Below are 15534 nucleotides of genomic sequence, written 5' to 3'. Positions count from 1 at the left end.
TCACATGGGACCATCATGGTAGCAACCTAAAAATCCTCTGGTGGACACCATTGGTGAAGGAAGCATTCAAGGTGAAGAAGGAGGCCTTATAGACGTGGTTAGCCCAGGGGTTTCTGGAAGCAGCTGACGGGTATCAGGTGGCTCGGAGGGTTGTGGCTTCAATGGTTGCAGAAGCAAAAACCAGGTATTTAGGAGGAGTTCTGGAATGTCTGAAGAAGGACTTTTAGTTGGACTTAAGGAAGTTTTGGCAAACTGTCTGACGGCTAAAGAAGAGAAAGTTGGGCTTACCCCAGACTTGTTATTAGAAGGGTTGGAAAACTGCTGACCTGTACTGGGGACATTGTTGGGTAGTGGAAGGAATACTTTGAGGAACTCCTGAACCCAGACAACACATCCTTTGAAGAGGAGGTAGCGTCTGTTGCAAGCCTGACTACTTTCCTTGGCAGAAGTCACCGTGGCAGTTAGACACCTTAGTCACAAGATACCAGGTGTAGATGAGATTCGCCCTGAGATGCTCAAGGCACTGGACATTGTTGGGCTGTTTTGGCTAACACCCCTCTTCAGTGTTGTTCGGAAGTCTGGGAACAGCCATCCGGAACCTGTTTTACCAAAGTGGGATATGTGTTACAAAGTCAAACATGTTCCTGGTGTGTGTTGGCCAGGAGGAGCCACCGCAACCCGACCTCGGATAAGTGGAAGAAAATGGAACTATGGATGAATGCATAAGCAGAACCTACAGAATGGATGCAGTTTGCAACAGACTGTAAATAAGTTAAAAAAAAAAAAAACCTAAACTGATACAACTCGTGGCTTGGGAAATACTTGATTAATAAATATATTTGTGTAATATTCTCATTATAGTGGACTTTTTTGCTTTAGCGTTTTTTTTTTTTTTGTTTTGTTTTCCCCCACTTCTTACCTCCTGTCTAACAAGGATGTTCTCCTGCTGTGAAGGCATATGTGAACAGCCAGGTCAGAAGAATTTACAGATTAGCCCCCAAGAAACTATCTAGACATTTTCAGGAGCCTATGTGAAAACCGCTTATAGATACAACTATTCGGGGATAAAGTTGTTTCTAGAGTTACCCCTACTTTGATGATATAAATAATGCAGGCCTCTATTAAAGAATGTACATAGTTTAGCTACAGTCTCAAACATGTCGCATTTTTTTCTGTTTTTGTTGTTATAGCGCATTTAAAGTAGCCACTGCAGTGCTTTGTGTAAAAATGAACGAGTGCTGCATAAATACTTTCACTCCTCACAATTAGCTTAATCCTTCAAGCAAACACACTTACCCTCAGTGATCTGTGCCCAAACTCCAGGGGTGGAGGGGAAGGAGAGGCAGGAAGGACGCTGCCTTTTCATTGTGAGATGAGCTTCTCTGAACCATTACCCATCAGCCCCTCCGCTCTCAGAGGGCTAATCCCAGAGGGAGAGCGGGTGTCCGCGGAGGACTCGTCTCGTATGCGTTAATGGGGGATTACACATGTTAACATCTATCTCACTGTGTGCTTGGCCAAAGGGGCTCTGCTATAGGGTTTTAGCATATGAATAAGGAATAAGGGGATGATTGAATAGAGGCGATGGTGAGAGTGAGAGCTGCCACTCGAGGTGGAGCGATGGGGGTAGAGTGATTAGGGTTTGACACAAAGACTGAAATCGAGATGTGAGAGTTGAAGGAAAGGAAGCTCGGAGCCGAATGAATTTCTCAGATTTGTTCCAGTATACTATTGGAAGTTAGAATTTGTGAAGATTATTGTTAAACCTTTTCACCAGAGTCTATGCTCTTTTTGAGATTTGGTTATGAGTTTGGCATAAAAAAGCAAACTTATTACTGGTTTTATTTTATTACTGGTTTATTGTTTAAAGGTTTTTGTTTAAGTGATGGCATAACAATGAAATAAGGAAAAATACCTATGTTGGATTTTTTTGGCTCTAGCATATTGACTATGACGCCAAAGCTCTTAGACCGTACTTTGTCAATGATAATTAGAAAGAAAAGTATTTTTAAAAGCATTTATAGACAATATTTTTGTCAGTAGCATACAGTACAAAGCCTTCTGACAGCTATAGAAATTGTAACTAAAACTTTATTGTCTGTTTCCTGTTCAAGACTCAATATGTCTTTAAATCAATGATCATATTTGAATATGTGTTAACAACTGTTAGATTTGAAGACAATAGTTTTACCAGGGATTTTTGATGACATCTTCTTTGATATCTTTGGTTTGCATATTGTATTGTTTAATTTGGCAGAATTATTATGGTCCATGAAACAATATCTATTGGATGCCAATGTTCACAAGCTGATATGACAACCATACCACCAGAAAACCAAATGTCAAAAGAGTAAAAAAAAAATACAATAATGATACGCATTCAAAGCATTGATTTGTTTTGTGTTCCATGGGCTTTTATGGAAAAAAAGTTAATTTTCCTAATTCTCTGTATTCGTTTTATTTCTGCCCTTGTAGCCGGCGATGGCATTGACATGCAGCACAGGTATCAGCAGGGCTTTCTGGGAGAGCGAGGTGTTTATTTCCTGAAGGTCAGGCCTTTTGTGTGGAGAAACTTCTTGCCAGATGAGATAGGGGAGTAAATTGCAGATCCATCATCCCCTCACTCCCTCTTTCCCTCCCTCTTTTCTCTTTTCCCTTATATTCCCTCCTTCCCACAACATCTGTCTTTAATCCTGTTCCCTTCTCCTCTTTCTTTCTCTAAAGTGTTCTCTTTCTTCTATTTGCTCACATGAACGGTCTATTCCACTCATATTAGAAACCCCCTTCTCCTTACTATTTGTGCACAATTCTTCCCCTCTCTTTCTGCCTCTCACACACTCCCTCTCTCTTTCAGTGTGTGAAATCAGTGGAGTAACCGTTGGCACTCTCTGTGATTTATGGCTCACTCTGAGCGGACCCTTATCAGGTGCAGGCAAGGCTCTCCGTGCTGCTGCCTGCGTCTGAATGACAATGGAGAACCAGTCGCATAATGCTCTGCAGCCTCGCCCCTTGCATTCTGGACACTGCAGATTACATCTAGCTCTTTGATTTATGGATGCCATTTTGGCACCTGAGAGGGACATGAAGGTGAGGGTGGGGAGAGGCTGTGGTTTCTACGGCCACTTCTGCACCCAGCCAAAATAATTTTATAAGGGGAACCTGGTGAAAGTGTTTTGTATGCATATTGTTGTGGGCATAAAAGATGATGTGTTTATAGTATTTATGTGCATGGATATGTATGTGTTCATGAATACGTGTCATTTATCATTCTGTCAGAGGTGTTTCTGCACAGATATCACAAGTGACTCTTGGTGTGCAGGCACATTGACATCCAGAAGGTGATGTTCATTGAGAAAAAGAAAAAAACTGGGTTCTAGATATTTAGAATATAAAAAAAATTGCCAACTGCGTAATCTACCTCTTTTGTTATTTTTCGCTTTTTTTGCTGTAATTGAATCATAGCCATGCACATCTCTAGAGATGAGATGTTATTTGGGAAAATTATTTAAATGTAAAAAATGTGTTCGCTAATGTAATTAACAGAGAACGGTCACAGCTGCAGTTCTTTGTCGGAAAGACATAATTATGTAATCTAACACATTAAATGAGGGAAATGAGCATCTCAGATTAAAACACAGCAGGTGTTTCTTTGCTCAACAACGACTTATATGTTAAGAAAAGACTAAAATGTGACTTAGGTCTTTTGGGGCTGCCAATAAATGTTTGCATCTTTCACATTTGTGTCTTTATCATGAGGAGAGAAGAATCTACATCAACTGTATTTCTATCTATACAAGGCAGACCTTTTTTTTCCTTCAGTGAAAGCTTTGCTTAGTTTAGCAAAATGGTGGATTCCATTTTGGTTGTGTTGATATATATATATATATATTTTAAATGAGCTTTTCTGCTCCTTAATTTGCCCCCCCCCCCCCCCCCCCCAATTTTTTTTCTGTTGATTGAGAAGCCCATTAAACATGTCTGTCAATTGGTCATTTGTTTACATTTATTGGCATTGTTTCCTCCTTTCAAGATCCTTGCTTGTGCTGAGTTAAACTGTCTGCTAAATGAATTGTTATTTTCAAGAAACAAAGAAATCTCCCTGTTATGCCATAGATAAACAAAAACAAAGTTTCAGAGCCTTAACATTTCCCTTTTATAAAGGCTGCCAAAAGTTGACGGACTCTATGCCTGTATGCTAACACTGCAGCCAAGCTAATAAATCTGTAATGTATGCATCAGGATCTGACCTTTCTAGTCTTGCCGCTCAGTCGCTTGGGGTTGCTTCCATTCAACAACAGCTGTGAATAAATGTAAATATACATGTAAATGTCATTCTCTTACAGTGAAGTTCCCTTTTCCTGTTTTCCCTGAACAGACCAGTAAAATGGCCACCAATAAAGTCTCCAGTGGCAGGCAGCTCTCTGATAAATGTTTCCCTGAATACATTTCTACAGTGATGAAAACCAAAGCCTTAAAAAGGTGGAGGCCTTGGAAAGGGCGAAGCTTTACACCACCAGAATATGCGAATAGCCTACACAGACCAAAGTGTGTTTGCTTCATATTGCAAAGGCTGTAAGACATATATGACTGGTTGTTATGGTTCTCGCAGTTGCCAAGTGGCGAAGGGCTAAGTGGAGATAATGTGTCCTTGTAGGTCATCAGAATATAGAGCGGCTATGTGGGAGGTGTACTCAGTGGACAGATGTCCAAAAATCACATGAAACACAGACCCACCCTCACTGTATTTACATACAGGAGAATTTCAAACAGTAGTACAGCTTGTTTTAAGGTCAGTGTGAAGACGCCCTTGTTCTATTTATGTCTTATTAGACTTTGTTCCCATAATGTTTCCCAATGAAAATACTGAGAAACGGTTAGCAAGACAGAATGTTGCACATCTTCGATCAAATTGTGTGTAACATGACATAGTTCAACATTCATTTCACTGGACATTCAAAAAATTCTTTACTATCTTCCAATGCATTCACTTAAGGCATAACTGTTTTGGTTAATCAGTGTCAGTGTGACTGTTGGACAGTGTCATTTGCATTTGAAAAGACTATATTGGGGACATAGGTTTCTAATATATCGTATACTCTGTGTGTGCACATCAGAAAGTCAAATGGAAGCAACATGGGAGGCTTAAGTAAAGGTGGATTTTTTTTGTTGTCGTTGATATTTCACATAGACACACAATTATGTGAAAACACAGCCCTCCGTAAAGCTAACCTTACTCACACCTCATTCCAACCCTAACCCTACAACCAAGTTTTAAACGTCTTTAACTTCCCCTTGAAGAGGAGAAGACTAAAGCATGTTCAGTCTCCAAAAATGTCCTCGCTTTGAAGGTCATAATCAAGGTCTCCAGAAAGACAGTTAAACACAAACATACACACACATACACACACACACACACACACACACACACACACACACACACACACACACACACACACACACACACACACACACACACACACACACAACAACAACATAGATCATTTAAGGAAAAAAAAAAACATTACACACACTTAATCCAAAAAGTAACATAAATATATATTCTTGACAAAAATACATCAACATGCAAAATGTACCACAACAACAGACTGACTGACACACACACATACATGCAAACACATTCACATTTACACACACACAAAGGGGCACCATGCAAGTCTTGGAAGGGGTCCTGGACACTGTCATGGGTCCACACGTCAAATGAGCCGGGAAGCCAAACAACAACAATAACAACAGGAGTTAGAGCATATGGGGCTCTGTACCAGCAGAGTAGGGCCATGAGGTCCCCTGTGTGTGTGTGTGTGTGTGTGTGTGTGTTGTGTGTGTGTGTGTGTGTGTGTTGTGTGTGTGTGTGTGTGTGTGTGTGTGTATCTGTGTCTGAGATGGTGTCAGAGGGATAATAACTGTAGACTGGTTCCATGAAAGATAACTGAAAGGAAAATATGTGGTTGATAGAAAAAAGAAGAATAAGTCCACATCTGATGGTTTTGCATCACTGTACAAATCTATTTTAGCATGACAGATACTCCAATAGTAAAATAGATGAAGGTTTTCACCAAGTTTGAACAGAAGTTTGCAGCTTTATAAATAATCACATCTGTTTTTGTGGATACAGTGCTTTGCCCTTTTTTTGAAAATGTTTCAGTTCCAGTTATGACTTAACTCAGGTCTCACATTGGCTATTAGTGTTCTGTCTATTCTCGTTATAAATGCCAATGCCGATTTATAACTTGCATTAAAACTATTACTCAGATTGTTGAACAGTGGATTAGGAGATTATTTTGGGGGGAAAGCAAAACCAATTAATTAATTCTGAGCAATCCCAAGCATTAAGTCCTTTAGCTACTTAAAACTGTTTCTGCATAGGCCGGGTGGTGGGGGTTCAGGCGGTTCACTGAACCCCCTATAGGCTATAGACACACATGTAAAAGTATTTCAGAATCTACTGAACTATATGTTGTTGTTTTTTTGTTTTGTTTTTTACATCAAATTCCCCCAATGGGTAATCAATATAATTTATCTTTATTTTAATGCCCAATAAAAGATGCACATGTTAAAGAAATTATTTTCATAAAGCTGGGATTTTAAAGAGCTGCAGTACCACTAATCTCACTATGGATTGTGCATCAATAATATCTGCTTCGTCTAAAGGTTCAATTCACACACATGATATCAACGTACAAACACATACTTGCCTGCTTATGTAGTTTGCAATTGTTTTGAGTCTAATTGTGGAGATAAGCTGTCTGCAACCCTACGCCTGCACAGAGCTCCGGCCTCTTCTTATTAGAGCTCATTCATTTCCACATATAGATGGGAAGAAATTACCTCTATCCCTGTGCGGGAGGGGACACTTCTTACCGGTTTATTGTTAGTTCACTCAACAATTGTTAACAAACTTTAATAAGAATAAGTTCATTTTTTCAGTCTAAAAAATATGAAGTCATACACTTCAGAAACCAAACATTAGATTTCTCTTGCATGGCAAGTGCTCAGATTTGGACTAAGCAGCCTTTAAACAGAAAGTCAAAGAAATTGTGCGAACACTGCATGGCCAGATATTGAGATGCAGAGCAGAGTTTACCCACCATGAATAAAATAGCAACTCTTGGGCTTATGTTTGTCTGCCTGCCTGCTTTGTACACACACTCTACAACTTTGCTCTTGCAGCCAAACACATTAATTGTCAGAGGTCAGACACACTCTAGCTTCATACATAACCATAGGCAAAATTCCCAGCGAGAAAAAATCTGTTTCAATAATGGCCACATAGAATTTGTTGCTCTGATTGGCTGGCAGAAGTCCATTCGTTTTTTTGTAATGAAGAGCCTAACTGGATCACTTCCACAAAGGTTTTTGTCATTCTGACTTATTGCCTTAGTATAAATGATGGAAATGTCATGTGTGTCCAATTCTTTGCCGTAAGACAATTATAAATATGTATATATATTATACATATATATATATGTATTGATGCAGGTCGGATCATTTGCCATAAGAATTTTGATGAAATAATTGCATTATTCATAATGACAGAACTGAGGTTTCCATTTAAGAAATGATTGCTGATTTGATAAAGCTCTGTGATTTGCTGATAGTTATTTGAGAAGTTGTCCTTTTGATGCTTTAGAGGTACGTGTCATTTATTGTAAGTAGTAATTGCCAAAGGAAGATCCAAAAAAAAATAAACTTTTACATAAAATGTATTATTATTATTTATTATTATTATTATCAGCCACCTAGTTTAATTCTAATATTCCATTGGTGAATTTGTATCAGCTAAGAATTTATAAAAGCCACATCTACTCGCAAAAACATTAGGACATGAATTCATATATTTTCAAATACATTTGCTGAAGAACATGGCACCCTCTGTGTGCACATACACACTCTGAGCTACACAGTGTTGAGCAAACATGTGCCAAAACATTAGCTTACAGTACACACTCACCCTCTTATTTCATCTGAAAGACCCACTTGTAATGCTATCACTCTCAGAGTCAATTTTTGCACTTTTGCTCCTATAATCCCAATTAAGGAGCTCATTCAAAATGATGGATAATGCTCCTCGTAGTGCCTAGCAAAAACAATTTGGCTGCTGTTCCTGGGGAAACCTAAGAGGAGAGCCGCGCCACACACATAATTTTTCAGCTTGCTTTCACAGAGCTCATAAGAGCAACGGCTGTAAGTGACTCCTGGGGTGAGTTGATTTTGGCCAAAATGGGCTCTCGTTTTCATGGGGAATATGGTCAAACACATAAATACACATACACACATCAAGAAGGGCAAAGAAGGATTGAGTGGGGAGAGTATTGGAAAAGGTGGATTACATGTAGACAAAGCAAGAGAGAGTCAGATATCTAGAGAAGAAGGACTGGCTTAGAGACAAGATAGCAGCAAAAAAAGAAAGAAAAACTAGAAAGGCAAAGTAAGGATCCTGAACCACAATTGCAGTGTGTAAACGACATAACTTACACAGAACCTTTCAGCACGAGGCCAGTGTGGTGTTGGATACAAACAGGGCCGGTTATACCGGGTTCCTGATGACATGACTACTAGGAGTGTGTGGAGTAATTCCTGCTGCCATGGTTAGCTACTGGGAGTTTTGGGTTTGGCACACGTAGATGTTTCCACAGAACAAGGATGTGTTCATGTGATACACTTCTGTTCACAGGGCTTTTTATATGGGTCTCACTGATGTCATTTTTCATGATCGCCAAGTGAATATTAGCCAATGTTTCAAATGTTGCAATTTATAAAATACTGACAGATGAAGCACCTATTATGTAAATGAATGGAATATGTGACTTAGAAAAAAAAGCACTCTGAGGTAAGAAGAAGTTTTAAGAAGCAAATTAAGTCCATTATGACAGAAACACAATTTTAAGATTGATGGAAAAGAACTCAGTTGGTTTTCTAGGCTAGTTTTTTACACATGCGTTAACAGATTTTAAACAGTTAGTTAAAACAGAGTGCAATATAGGTAAAATGTTAAGGATTATCCCACCAGGCCAATGATCTGAAGGACATGCTTTCACAAAATGTAATGTTTCCCACATGGGGACAGGAAATTCCTTTTTTTTTTTTCTTCAGACAGTCTTTATTGGAAGGTATGTTAAGCACTCACTAAAACATATTTTTAACTATATCTGTGTATTGAAGATGAAAAGAAATGTCATACATAGAACATAATCTTATTTTAATAGTCTCAAATCAGAACCATAGTTAAAAACCCTTCCTCTTTTTTGTGAATGTACACATAATTTGAATTGATATCATTTATATACTGATGTTGCATAAATTAGAAAATGCTGCTAATACTTGTTTTCTTTTGTCAATGTGCCTTTCTATTTTATTGCATTTATTGCAGTTTTTTGTTTCCCATATCTCATGCTCATTAAATGTAGAAATGTACTGTAAGCATATCTACATATTTGTTGTAGAAAGCAGGAATTTCAGACAGTAATAACAACTTGCATTGAACATGTTGTCATGGAATGTATGAAGATGTTACACAATTGCCCAATATTGACATTCACGTGTGTTAATAAGATTGCATATACTGTAGGCAGAACCTGTTATTTATGAATCGCTGCCCGCGGAAAAGCTAATGCTTCACACCCAGGCTGGCAGTGTGGGACTATGAAGCATCTGGACATCTGATTCAATTCATCAGATTTTGTACATTTAGGTGGAAATAAAGCAGATATATTTCCTCTCTTCACTCTTTCACTTTTCTCATCTGTCATTGCAATGCCAAATATTTTTTGATTAACTTTAATCTTTCTCTTTTTCTTTCGAATCTCTTTGCTCTCCCCTCCTCTGTTTCTTCCAAATCTTTCCTTTTCTCTGCACTGTCATTCTACTCCTTTTATCCCTCTGCCCCCTTATCTATTCCTTCAACTGTCCTTTCTAGACCCCGCCCCCCCCCCCCTTTTTTTTTCTACCCCTGCATCTCTCATCCTCTTATCTCTCTCACTCCCTCTTTACCCCAACAACTCTTCTCTGTTCTTAGTTCCTCACCTTCCCATTTTTCCCACATTGATACTTCTGCTCTCTCTCTCTCCTTCCATATCCCTAAGATTTTTTACCCGGGCTGTTTCTCCTCTCTCTCCCCCTTTATTACCCCCTCCCCTGAATCCCTGTGGCTGTTCCCCGGGCTGTTGGGTGCGGAGGGTGCTGGCTGGCGGGGTGATGGATGACCATTAAGGCAGCTTATTGGAAACAGTCTGATTTATGGGCAAGCGCTGCCTCGGCCTAATGGCTTCATTTCTTTCTGCCGCCACATGATGTCACAGCCAAGGTCACCGCGGCAACAGCCCCCCTTTGTTGTGGTTTCACTCGCTGATGACCTGAGAGGGATGGAGGGAGAGAGATGAAGGTGGGGACAGAGAGAGGGGGTTTGTTTGTAAAAGCACAGAGGTGATGTATGAGTGTGTGTCACTGAAATGGGTTGCGTTTGCAGAAATGCTTTACTACAAATTTTGTTAGGTATGGAAATTGTGTTTTTTATTGGTTATCCCTTAACCCCCCCTTTACCTTAAGTCTCCCCTTTCCACTCCACCTTTATTCAACGTATTCTCTTTTCCCCCGTGCTCTCTTGTCCTCTGTAAAATTATGAACTCTATCCATTCCTCTCCATTCTCCTTCTTCTCTCCCCATCTTCCATACACCCAATGATAGAAAACATACACACATTCACAGAAACATACACACACATGCGGCTTTATAGCCTTCCCTCAGACAGCTCTTACTCACTTCTACTTTAAATGAGCACCGTCAAATATATGGGCAGCCATTAAGAAGACAATCAATATAAATGCCATTAGGGGTGGAGTAAAGACGTTGATATTAGTGAGGCTCAAAACAAAATATTTGGATTTTCCCGATGATGGTTACTGAGACAGTTCTCTCAGATGTAGCTTGGAGCAGAGATTGAGTTGGAAGGATTCACAGTTGGCATTAGTTATTTATCCATGGATGTTAATTTGAAGCTCTTTGCGATATTGAAGTCGATACATTTTCCATCAAATTCAGCCTGGAAATGTTTGACACAATGAGCAGCAGTTCTTTCTTTTAAATGACTTTTATTTTTTAAAAACTATGTTTGATCAAACTTAAAAACAATCACAACTTGGATCTTTAACCTGAGATCTGTGCAAGGTTTTTTTTTTTTTTTCTACCAGAAGTAATCTAACGTGTCATTAAATCACAGGTTTAATATGATTCTATTCAGGCAACTGTTTTCTTTAGTGTTGCTCTAATGTCAGTGTTTGAATAGGCCAATAAGTGTGTGCACAACATTGCTTTAACAACTTCCAGGGAAAGAGGGGTTCCCACTCGTTTGCATTATTTTCAGTCACTGGATTTAAGCTTTGCGAATCCCCTATTGCAGGTACGTCGTGTAACCCATGTACAGATACTACAGTCCTCTTCAGAGCAGCGGTGGGTTCAAATGCGTTCTTGACCCTTGTTGCATGTCATCCCCAAACTCTCCTCCCAACATTTTTCTCTTCAGCTGTTTTTCTAATAATGGCAAAACTTGCCCATTTTGTCTATATTAACTACTAACTACAAATAATAGCATTTAAAAAATAAAAAAAAGAATACCCTATTTACTGCAGCGGCACTCTGGAAGTACCTTCATGTCGTTCAATAGCATTTCACAATAAACGCGCCAGGGAAGAAGAAACATAAACTACAACTCACTGCTGTATTCTTGTTGTTTAACTTAAGCAGTGGAACATAATGTTGGTGTTGAATTGAATGACTCCCTGTTTGTATGTGTTTACAGCCCAAAATATTCTTTCTCCCAGGATGGTATACTGTGCTGACATTAGTGTAACCTTGCCCGCTTGTTATTGGCTGTTTTTTTTACGTAAAGTAAACAATACAAAAAAAACAACACATGTTTTGGTGTTTGTGGAATAATTCACTGATTGTTTGTTATAATATTTTGAATTGTTGTTTAATGCAAATGGGGAAGATACATTGGAGAAGAAATTAAGTTTTGGGGAAAATGTTTGAATTCTGTGTGCCTACGCTGTGCTTTCCGTAAATCTCTATGACTGCATGTTTTCTAAAATTAGCTCAGCGTTCATCCGTGGACACGTGTGTGCCTTGTGAGTACCAGTGTGTGGGAAAGCGTTGCACACATTTGTTATGGTTAGGTTCGTTTAAGCGCCTTGGCTCGTGAGTTTTAAGCACTGTGTAAATATAAGGGTCTGACTTCATCTGTGATTTATTTATTGACAACAGACGTTCAGTGTGGACCTCTGGGTGCTGGGAACTCGAGATCCTCAGACTCTCTAATGCTAAGACTTTCGTGTTTGTGTCATCACTGATACCTTGTGTTAAACTGACCATGAGTGCATTCTAGTTTATGTATCTTTTCATTTGCAAAATAGAGTTTACACAACTTGTAAGCTGAGATACAATTCATAAATCTTATGAAAACAGCAAACAACACAGTAAAAAAAAATACAAAAGCATTAATTTTATTGTTGCTACTTAAGTCTTTATAGTTAAGATCATACATTGCATGTTTTGAAAACATACCCAAAAAAGTACATGTGGTGTGAAAATAGGAACACGGCAATACTTAAGCACAAACAGTTGTTTCATCCTTACACCGTCAGCTGAGATGCATTGGAAAATAACATGAACCTCATGCAATTTCTGTACCTGGTCAAGGTGTGGCTGCAGGCTGAGGCTCTAGACGAGGCAACAGCATACTCCTAAATCTTAGGCTGCATGCTCACCAAGCAATTCTCTGGGTAGGCAGCGCAGCATGTATATGATTTATGACAAATCCTTCTCTCAATTTGTCACTGATGACAGGAATGTATAATTCAAAACATTTTCTATTTTGCTGTGTCCTCCCCCCACACCCCTGCACCCCACCACACACACACACACACACACACACACACACACACACACACACACACACACACACACAATATCAAACTTTCTACCATTTTAATTCACTTCATGACTTATGGCATATGATGAAAATGAGACATGTATGTTCTTGATTTGGTGCTCTGCAAAATGACACTGCTAAAGTATTTTCTGAAAACGTTTCTCTTCCTTGAAGTTAAGAAGTTCATTTATACGTAACTGAAATATTTCCTTTGTATTTGGGCGCTGCCAGCATGCACATACATTATTACATCTCCTTGTCTTGTACTTTGCACATTAAATTAACACATGACCATTCATGCTTATATATCTGTAGGGGAGACAGAGTAACCCTGTCTTCAACAGATAATGTATTTGTACAGTACATTTGTAACAGCATTTTTTTTCCAAAGGATTAGCACAGTTGTCAGTCTGACCTATACAAACCCATTTGCAAACATGAAACCATTTAGACTCAGTTCATTTTGGATTTCCAAGAAGCTTTACCGATTGAAAAAGCCACTACATCAAAGCCAATATTTGGCATTAAGCTAGACATTATCAAAGATTTTTAGTTTGAGAAAGCTTAAGGCACGCAATCACCATTTTTCTGTTTAATTTATATCCTCTAAAACTGACTTGATAGCAGATTGGAGCGTAACATAAGCAGAAGCCATCTTGGTTATTGACAAAATAGCGTCAAGTTAGTTAAGAGTTACTGTATGTCATATTAGATTAAAGACTACAGTTGGTCTGACCGTTATCTATAAGCTTGAACTCTTTCTAAACAGCTCTCCTCAAGCTGAAAAAAAAACAAAAGTAGTCTTGTTCCAAGGCTACCAAGTGTCAAAGTGTGTCTGGATTAATACACATGGTGTGAAAATTTTATGTGCAGATTTAAGCATCACTTGTTTATTTTTTTTCACAATATTTGGTTTAGCTCAGCAAATGAAAAAAAAATTGAATCAACATATGTTTTTTGGAGAATAAGTAGATTTTTATGGATGTTTAAAATAGACCAAAATATGGACTGCGAGCTTGTTTTAAGTTGTTGTTTTCCTATCTCTCTGCAGGTATGGATGTACAGTATGTATTAGTGTCTGTGTGTGTGTGCGTGTGTGCATGTGCGTGGGTGTGTGTGTGTGTGTGTTTTATAGCAGCTCTGCTGATAGCAGCAGCCAGGCTTTATCCCAGTGGCGAGGTAAAGATTGATGCTCCTCATCTACTGGAATGGGGCTATAAAAGACAGAGCTGGACTGTACACTTGCCCTCCACCTCTTCTTTTTCTTCCCCACTCGTTGGCATTGCTCACTTCTACCCTCTTGAACAACATTCATCCATCCAAAACAGGTGAAACTCATTGGCCATACTGAAACCCATTGACTATCATCTGATGGTGATTTATAGTTTTATTAATAAATAAACAGACATTTGTGGTTAAAGGTAATACCTTATACAACTCTAACTGAAAAAAAGTAATCTTGTTCCTCAGGCTGCTTATCAGACTGTGTACCATGGGAAGAACAAGAACAAATGGCTCATGGTTTCCAACATGAAATCCCTTAATAATGTACGAGATTGAAAAGTTGGAAAAATAGTTTGTCAGACTTTAGACGTGAGCAATAAGTTGCACTGTTTAACCCAAGCCAAATTGTAGTTACAAAAAAAGATTTCAGCTTTGATTAACTATTCCTCCAAAACATCCTTGCAAGACAACTCACCTTTAAAATAAAATTATATGGCATTTGAAAGAACACATGTGTTCGTAGATGTTAAATGAGACAGTAATGATATAAACCTAAAGGACCTGCAACATTGTACATGTTGACTTGTACTTCGTGTGTGACTTGTCCTGTACATAGTCTCAAGAACTTGTGACTTAAGCTTAGAACAGCTGCCACAGACTAGAGACTTGAAATGAAATGACTGCCTTGTGAATCTAAAACTTGCCCGAATAGACCATTAAGCAGCTCAACTTGCATACTTGTTTCACTTTCATACCATTACAATGACTTTATCTACCCACTCAGACTCTTTCAGGGGACTCTGAACGTTATTTTAGAAATCAGTCTCATGGCTGCCATATTTTGTGCATCCCATTTGGGGTATGACGCAAATAAAGATGGGTGGCTAATCAGAACAGACGCTGTATAAAGTAGCTTTGAAGATATCCAGCAGAAAAGGTTTTGCTGATGTCCTGCTTGAGATTGTTGCACTTTGCTCATCAGTGTTTATTGAGTCATTAATTAGACCCCAAATCCCTGTGTAAGCTCTTGCATCAATGCACTGAGCAGTGACAATTTACTGCAAAACACACCCAGAGTTTGATGAGATTGTGAAGTGAGAATGGTCACCATGGTAATATGGTCAATATGTCCCCTCTGGTTGTATAGGTTTCCCCTGTGGATGGTTCAACGTGTGGAGGAGAATTAACATGTTGTGGGGTAAATGATGGATAGGTTACGTAGGGGAAACAATATCTAATGGCCTGTGTAACAATTGCATGCCCGGTCCTTTTATTTCCCATGGTGCCCTTGGAAGGTCAGTCACCAATGGTGCTCCAAATGTGTTGTCCCTTGCAGACTATTGCATTCTTTAATATTGCATGGAGCT

At 38.9% G+C, this 15534-nt stretch overlaps 1 long non-coding RNA gene across 3 annotated transcripts in view; it reads left to right on the top strand.

Moving 5' to 3' along the window:
• The window catches only part of LOC306835763, an 82625-nt gene that overhangs the window by 29249 nt on the left and 37842 nt on the right, over positions 1–15534 (top strand). Inside the window, exon 6 of one of the 3 annotated variants that reach the window (XR_013780690.1) lies at positions 2476–3354. The exons of the other annotated variants lie outside the window; for them this stretch is intronic. This is a non-coding gene — a long non-coding RNA (uncharacterized lncRNA). Of the gene's footprint in view, positions 1–2475; positions 3355–15534 lie in introns of those variants that run through there. 3 annotated transcript variants of the gene reach the window in all.

The sequence above is a fragment of the Symphodus melops genome (genome assembly GCF_947650265.1).
Source record: "Symphodus melops genome assembly, chromosome: 15".
NCBI lineage: Eukaryota > Metazoa > Chordata > Actinopteri > Labriformes > Labridae > Symphodus > Symphodus melops.
The sequence above is the reverse complement of the archived record's forward strand: the minus strand, read 5'-3'. Positions and strand labels throughout refer to the sequence as shown.